This window comes from Ipomoea triloba, chromosome 1, assembly GCF_003576645.1.
Source record: "Ipomoea triloba cultivar NCNSP0323 chromosome 1, ASM357664v1".
In the NCBI taxonomy this organism is placed as follows: Eukaryota; Viridiplantae; Streptophyta; class Magnoliopsida; order Solanales; family Convolvulaceae; genus Ipomoea; species Ipomoea triloba.
This window is the reverse complement of record NC_044916.1, coordinates 16,051,593-16,059,858: the sequence shown is the minus strand read 5'-3', so window position 1 is coordinate 16,059,858 and position 8,266 is coordinate 16,051,593. Positions and strand designations below refer to the sequence as shown.

Sequence of the window (8,266 nt, the reverse complement as noted above, 5' to 3'; positions counted from 1 at the left end):
ATAGTCCTGAATACTGATTCCATTTTATCGATGCAAAATCACTCCTATTACGAATATGTTGCCTTAAATATAATTGGCAACATACAATTTCCTATTATTATTTGCACAAATGAGCTGTTAATTAGAAATGAGTTGATTTTAAAAAGGCAATAAAATGCATCCAATATAATCAATAAAATTAGGATATTAAAAATTTTAATATCCCGTGGCCATTATTAGAAATTAGATCTAAATATTTACAAAATTATATTTAGATGGTAAATAGTATATTTACAAATATTACAAGCAATTCAATATTACAAGAAAACAAATATTATATTGAGTGATATTTTTACACTAATCACATAATAAAATAATTGTACACATTCAATATTAGAATTTTTTTATTATTCTATCTTTAATTTTATTATCTAAATATATAATTTAAAATATTTATCCATGCATCGCACAGGTAATTCACCAATTATTTGCTTGAATTCAAGCAAGAATAACATTAGAAAACATAATTGATCAAACCATTTTCATCATTCGCACTATATAATATTGATGTTATAATTTATATAATTATATATCGATCTAAATATTCTCAAAACATTATAACAACATTCATTCCGTGCAACGCACGGGCGAAAATACTAGTAATAATAATAAAAAGATATTTTTGGAGGGCAATTGTACATTTGTACCGCGCCACATGTATATATAGATATGAAGGGAAATAAAATGGAGATCAACTCTCGAAGTCTCAAGTCTTCGCTCCACTCAGATGTATCCTTCGCTGCCCTCCATTTTCAGATATGAAGGGAAATAAAATGGAGATCAACTCTCAAAGTCTCAAGTCTTCACTCCATTCAGATATATCCTTCGCGGCCCTCCATTTTCTTTAATCTGTTTAGGCCTCCATCAGCTATTGCTATCGTTCATAGGTACGTCCTTTCAAAGAAATGCGAAAACTACTTTAATCTTGATTATATCACTACCCGCTATCTGTGAATTTCTTTTAGTCATGTTTGTGTTTGAGTATATTATATGCCCTTTTGCTTTGATGTTTCCCTGGAGTTTAATTTGCTCTGTTTGTGGCATCAATCGCGAATTGTTTGATGAAAATAGATAAAGTAATAGCAAACCACCAGGGTTTCGTTTTACCGGTCCTGTCTTGATTTGAATTTGGGAATATGGTTTTGAATTTTGATTTTAATTAATCTCTCTTCATTTCTTGGTTTGTATTTTATCAGTTACTACGCCGGGTTTGTGTATTTAGTGATAGAACTTAGAGCTTGGATTGAAATCAAAACCAAAGTCAGCTCTAAACTTGTTAGTTGTTCCATACGGGACTTGTTCTTGCAGCTGTGTTTCACCCAAAACCATTCTTTATTATGTTTTCTCATTCTGTGTGCGTTTTGGTGTTTCTATACTAATGACTCAAGAATGGTGTTACTATATATGCGATGATGTTTCTTTGTAGTTGGGAATAGTGATTGATCAATGAGAGGATAATACTATAGTTAATGGGATTTGTTAATAATATGGTTGTGTTGACATGTTTATTGCAGCCCATCAATCTCTAGAGATACTATTGGTTGTAACAATGGGTCTAGGAAAACGGCCACGAAACCTTCCTTCTGGATCAAACAGTAACCTTTTCATGGATATCATTAGAGAGCAAGCACTTCCGTTACTTCCTGCTAAATCACCGTTCAGATTCCTGGCTGTTTGTCGAGACTGGAAGCTCAATATTTCAGCACCATCCTTCCACCATAATCAATCACTTTCTTGCCGTGGCATATCAGGCCTTTTTTGTCAGGATTCTGATAATTGTATTGTCTTCATACCATTTCATCCAAAATCTTCTGGTGTACCAGATCCATCTTTGAGTTTTCTGCCAGAGCGTGTTGACATTAGGGCCTCATCAAATGGACTGTTGTGTTGCCAAGGACGAAATGAAAACAGGTACTACTATTTGTGCAATCCAGTTACAAAAGAATGGAAAATGCTTCAAAAACCTACTGCCCGTCATGGATCTGAGGCAGCACTTGTGCTGATATTTGAACCGTCACTGCTCAACTCTGTACCTGAGTACAAACTCATTTGTGCCTTCCAATCTGCTGATTTGATGATGCAACTGAATTTGATATATACACCTCCAAAAATAATACTTGGAATGTTTCTGGGGAGCTTTGCTTTGGAGCTAGAAAAGCTGCTCTGGGGTCTGGTGTTCATGTCAATGGTGTTGTTTACTGGCCTGTGGTGAGTGGTGGCGTTCTTTCTTTTGATCTAACAAAGGATAGGTCACAATTACTGGACAGTAACTATTCTGAAGCCACTGACTGCTTACTGGGAACATTTGATGGAAGGCTTTATAAGGTTTATAACCATGACGATTATGTGTTGGTTAGAGTCTTGGTTAATATCCACAAAAATACAATGCCTTTGGTTGATAGTGACATCTGGGAAACTATACATGTTGTTTATCATGACGACACTGATATACCTTTTGATGAGGAAGATTTTGACTCCAAAGTTGTTGCTGTAAGAAGAGATATTCTGGTGGTTGATTGTGGGAACACATTATACTCCTATGATTTTGAAAACAAGGAAACTATACCACTGAGCGAGCCAGCTGAACCGTATTATAAGATATGTGTGCCCTATGTGAATAGCCTTGTTTCACTCTGAGCTTTCTCTCTATTGACCTCATGTAATTTCATAAACTCTCAAGCTCCTAGTTTGAACAGTGATCATTCTAGTTAAGGGAATAATAATGTGTGATGTTTTTCTATCATTTGGTACGATGATGATCTTTTTTCCTTTTCTATTTGAATTGTTGAAAGAGTTTCTATTGTGGCATCTTAAGTTCAGGGGTATTTTTAACTGATGAGGAGATTTATATTGCTTATTAGTCTTTTGATGATGTGAAATGATTGTTGAATTTTGAAATCTTTTTTAATGCTTGTAAAGGAGCAGTGGGTTTTTGTACAAAGTTATTATGAGAATCATTGAGACGTTTGGGCACTAGTTTTCATGTTGGTTAATATGTGTATGTAGATACTTATCAAAATTAGTCAATTGGAGCATGCTAATCAAGTTACAAAGAAGATACGTAGTAATAGGTTTTCAGTTTATTTCAACAATATTTTGTGATTAAGTTGTCTAATTATATTATCTTAAGCACTTATTAAGGATTTTCTTTTCCATCTAGAGTAGGACAAAGGATTATTCTTGTCTTTGGCCTCAAGCTCTCTTTCTATCTAGTTTATGGTTTTCAGTTTATTTCAACAATATTTTGTGATTAAGTTGTCTAATTATATTATCTTAAGCACTTATTAAGGATTTTCTTTTTCATCTAGAGTAGGACAAAGGATTATTCTTGTCTTTGGCCTCAAGCTCTCTTTCTATCTATTAAATTTTAATTTTGGTTCACTGACTATTGAGATCTTGTCAATTGCAATTCACGACTTTCAAAATTATTAATTTAGTACGTTATTAATTTAGTACGCTAAGTATTACTACCTCCGTCCCATTTTGTTTGTCTGATTCGGTTAACGAGGCTTGACTGAAATTATTTTTAATTCAATTTTTTTATAATATTAAGTTTAGTATTAGTATATAAAATTTATATATTTAGAAACTACATTAAAAGTATTATTAAACACACCCATTACAACCTTCATAAAGACCTTATGATTTGTGTCATGCATGGCTCTTGTAGTGGTGATTGAGAAGATATGCAAGCCTATGGTAGAGCAATTTTATAAGAATGAACTTGAGTGAAATTAATTTATACCCATCAAACACTTGAGCGTTATGAGTGATATTCCTGTGAGGGCTTACTTATTTAGTTCTCTACATTTTTGAAAGGCGGTGCTAACTTATTAATTGCAGGGTGCTTTAGATTATTATTCATGATGTGTTATGCGTTTTGGGAATTTCATTTTAATTTACTTAGCAAATAATATTTTTGCTTGGGGACAAACAAGTGTTTTAGTGTGGGGGAATTTGATAGGCATATTTTACACTCTTATTTTATGTACATCTTAATAATATTTTTGCAATAATTATTTACAATTATATAATAATTATTTAATTTTAGAGTTTAATAATTAATTAGTTAAATAAATATTTTATCTAGTTAATAATTTAAGTTTTGAGTTCAACAAGCCTTTAGCCCAATTTCTTGATTTTATTTGATATTATTTGAAGCTTGAGTCCATAACATTATGGCTCAATTCAATTCTTTATTTGTTTAATAAACATGACCCAAAGTATATAACCTAGTCTCATCAAATAAACAAAAGAAATTTAAATGTTTAGTTTGTTAATTGTTTTCCCTTAGCAGCGTACGTACGCAGGACCGGAGAAGACTTCGTCGGCAACTGCAGCACGTATTTCGACGGCAAATTTTGACGATGCTACGAACGGAAGTAGGGAATTGAACGGCAATGATAATTTTCACCATTTAGGTCTATTTTTGAGAGGTTCATATTAATTTTCAGATTAATTATTTTCCTCAATTTAAGAGTTTTTGTTGGGATTAGGGTGTATAAATAGTAGTGAGTTCTTGTTGTTGAGGAATCAGACTATCTGCTTTATTTTATATTTTTCTACAGTTTACAATTTTTTCTTTTCCTGTTAAGTTTTCTCGTTCATGGCCCTGCGAGGCTAATTCGTAAACTTGGTCAAGATTATGTGAACCCCGGTTCTCTGTACTGCGAGACAAAAATCTATTTTGTTGAGTTAATTTATCTGCAATGAGTATTTAATATTCTTCTGTATTATTTTCTTAATTGGTTGTCTCATTTAATGACTAGGAGGCCTGCTAGTTAATTATTTGGTTCAATTCATAGCTAGATCAGAAAGTGATTCTTATAATTGATTTTCTTTTCTAAGTAGCAACTATGATTAATTTTATCATGGCTTAGTGTTAATTTTATCATAGGAAGAATATTAATCTAAATTAAACATAACCGCTTGTGTTTATGTTGTTTAGTTTCGTTGGTTTTTATAGTTTTAATGCTGCTGTCAAGTTAAATATAAGCGCTTGTCTTGTGTTATTTGATAGTTAGGGGTAGTTAATACCGCTTGTGTTTGATTACCTATAACTAAGGAAAAACATGAATAAATTCTACAATGAATGCTCAAATGCAGGTGAATTTGTCTTAGAGTCGATGAACAGTAATTAAGATTCGCGGTGAATATTTTCTTAGACCAAGTGTTGAAAATTCATTTGATTTCATTAGTAAACTTCTATTTGGTTCTTATCTTTCCTATTTTTCTTCATTTATTTACTCTGAACGTTAATTTCATACCAAACCCCTCTTTAATTTGCACTCATAAATTAAACTAGTTACTCCTCGTGGGAACGATCCTTACTCGCACTACTACGTGTTTAAGGTTTTAACTTGGGAGCCTACGACAGCTCGCCAGTAAGTAAGTTAATTTTTTTTGCCTTCCAGTGCACATTGTCACTTCTTCTAGACCACATTATTATGCCTTCAAGAGCATAATGTTGTGCCTTCATAGTGAATATTATTTGCCTTAGAGTGCATATTGTTGACCTTTCTTGAGCACATTGTTTAGCATTCCAGAGCACATTATTGTGCCTTGCAGTGCACATTAATGTGTCTTCCAGTTTTTAGATCATAGATGTTATATATATATATATATATATTATAGAGCATTTGATCATGAATGAATCACTAATTACTAATTTTAGTTGAATATTATGATCTTTTATAATTTGTGTTGAAGATCGTGCATTAAATTTAGTCTTTTCAATATTTGTTTTATATTTTTCTACTTACCGTGCATATTTTTTTCTTTCCAGAGTTCCAGTACACATTGTCCCTTCTGCACATTGTTGTGCCTTTCAGAGCATTTTTTTTTAAATCGTAGGTGGCAAACTTTTTTTAAAAGATCAATTAATCTTGATCGCTAATTACTAATTTGAGTTGAATATTATTTACTTGTTTATTATTTAGGGTCGTTTATGATTTGTGTTGATCGAAGATCATATCATATATTAAATTTAATTTTTTTAATAATTGTTTCACATCTTTGTGCCTCCAGTGCGTATTTTTATCTTACAGAGCACATTGTTATGATTTCTAGAGTACATTGTTGAAGTTCGTAGGTAACATCTTTTTTTTTTTATTTTTTATCTAGGGTTGAGATTCATTCTCATTTCTCACATGCGGCTTTCTTCTCACATGAACCCTTCCACACACACACACACACACACACACACACACACACACATATATATATATATATATATATATATATATATATATATATTCACTTAACTGATATCTTAATTCGATCAACTGATACTTAATAACCATGGAGAATAAGATTTTTTTCTGTCTAATTAATCTTCTTTTGATTATTATTTAGAATAATAAGACTCAATATTTTAATTATGCTTTTATATTATTGGTAATGATTTAGGTCATTATGATATTAATAATTTTTATATGTATTACTATAATAGTATAATTGTATAATAATTTAAAAATATCGTACTATTATTTTTTTATCGAACTAGGAAACGTGTGATGCTCTGCGAGTGTTGATTTTGCTACTTCTCTATCAATTCTTTTAGTCTATTCATGCTTGCAACTCATACAACAAAGTCAACACTTTAACTCTAATATAAAGTATGAAATCGAAACAAAAATGACCTAAAAATAACAATAATATTGTTGACCTATTTTAGATTCAAATATGTTCTTTTTTGTAAACTAGCACCAATAACTCAATTGCACATAAGACACTACCAACAAAAAAGAAGTAGACAAGCAATAAAGACGAACACAATGACAAACCTATTCAAAAGAGAATTAACAAAACTTAGGGTGCGTTTGGTTCGCACATGGGAATCGGAATCGAAATGGGTATCAAATACTTGGTAAGGGTAATGGGTTTTGGTGAAAGTATTTAGCATGTTTGGTAGTTGGGTGGAATGGGAATGATTATTAATAGTTGGGGAAGAAATGATGAAGGAAGATAAAACCCTTATTTAATAAGGGTATGTGTTTTGCCATTAATGGGGTATTCCAAACCCATAGTAGCATTCACAAAACCTATCAACCAAACACTAACAATCACTTTGATACCCATACCTTATGCCTAAACCCCCCAACCAAACACACCCTTAGAGTAATTTCAACCAAAGTAGTATCTACTACCTAATACCATACAAACTACAATAAGTATTTAGATAATTGTGTTTAGAAAAGTGCAAACATTAATTTTAATGTCAACTATAATGAACTTCTCCTATATAATCTTGCATTGATATACTTTGAATTACTTATTTAAATACAAACATTGTGCATTAAATCAGTCATGCAAATGCGCGTGTAAAAACTAGTTTAGTTATATTATGCACATATATGTATGTGTATATATTTGTATTATATATTTTTATATATTTATTTAGAGTTAATTACATTTTTGGTCTTAGATTTATATGTGCTAGTCCCCTTTTAGACCTTTTTTTTTTTTCAAAACATCCCCCTTTGATCTTAGTATTATTGTGGCAAACTCATTTTTGATCATCTATCATCAAAATAGTTTAAATGCCGTTAAATGCAATGGTATTTCAGTCTTCAATTATAGATTTATTTTTTAAAAAAAAACTATAAAAATATAGCGGGCCAACCCACTTTGTATTAAAAAAAATAGAAATGTCCTTGTATTTAATGCTATTTCAACGATTTTGTTGATGGAGGACAAAAATGGTCATATCACAATAATACTTGGACAAAAATTGGGATGTTCTGATAAAATGGACTAAAACTGGACTGCCGCCTATAAATATAGGACCAAAAATTGAATTAACTCTATTTATTTTTATTTATTTATTTATTTTGATTCGAATTCCTATTTACTAACAAATAAAGTAACTCATTCTACTTAAACTCATTATCATTACCATTCCAATTCCAACGTTTAAACCAAACACACCCTGTTTAGTTCATGGGTTTACACACTAGGAATGAGAATAAAATCATAGTTATTATTGTTTGATTGATGATTTTTTAAAACACAACTGGATTTGATTACCCCTTCAATTAAGAACACTATTCAAAGGGTATCATTCCATCTTATATATATTGGTAACTTGATTTTAAAGTTTGAATTAGTCATTTTAAATTTTTGTTTTGATTATATTTTTTGTTCATATTGGTGCTTTAGATGCATGTCATTATATTGGGATTAATTGCATTGATTTTTTTTATTTTTTTTTGCATTTCTAAAACTT

At 31.0% G+C, this 8,266-nt stretch overlaps 1 pseudogene; it reads left to right on the top strand.

Moving 5' to 3' along the window:
- The first annotated feature begins 744 nt into the window (after positions 1–744).
- On the top strand, positions 745–2,847 carry LOC116020657 (annotated as a pseudogene).
- The last annotated feature ends 5,419 nt before the right edge of the window (positions 2,848–8,266 follow it).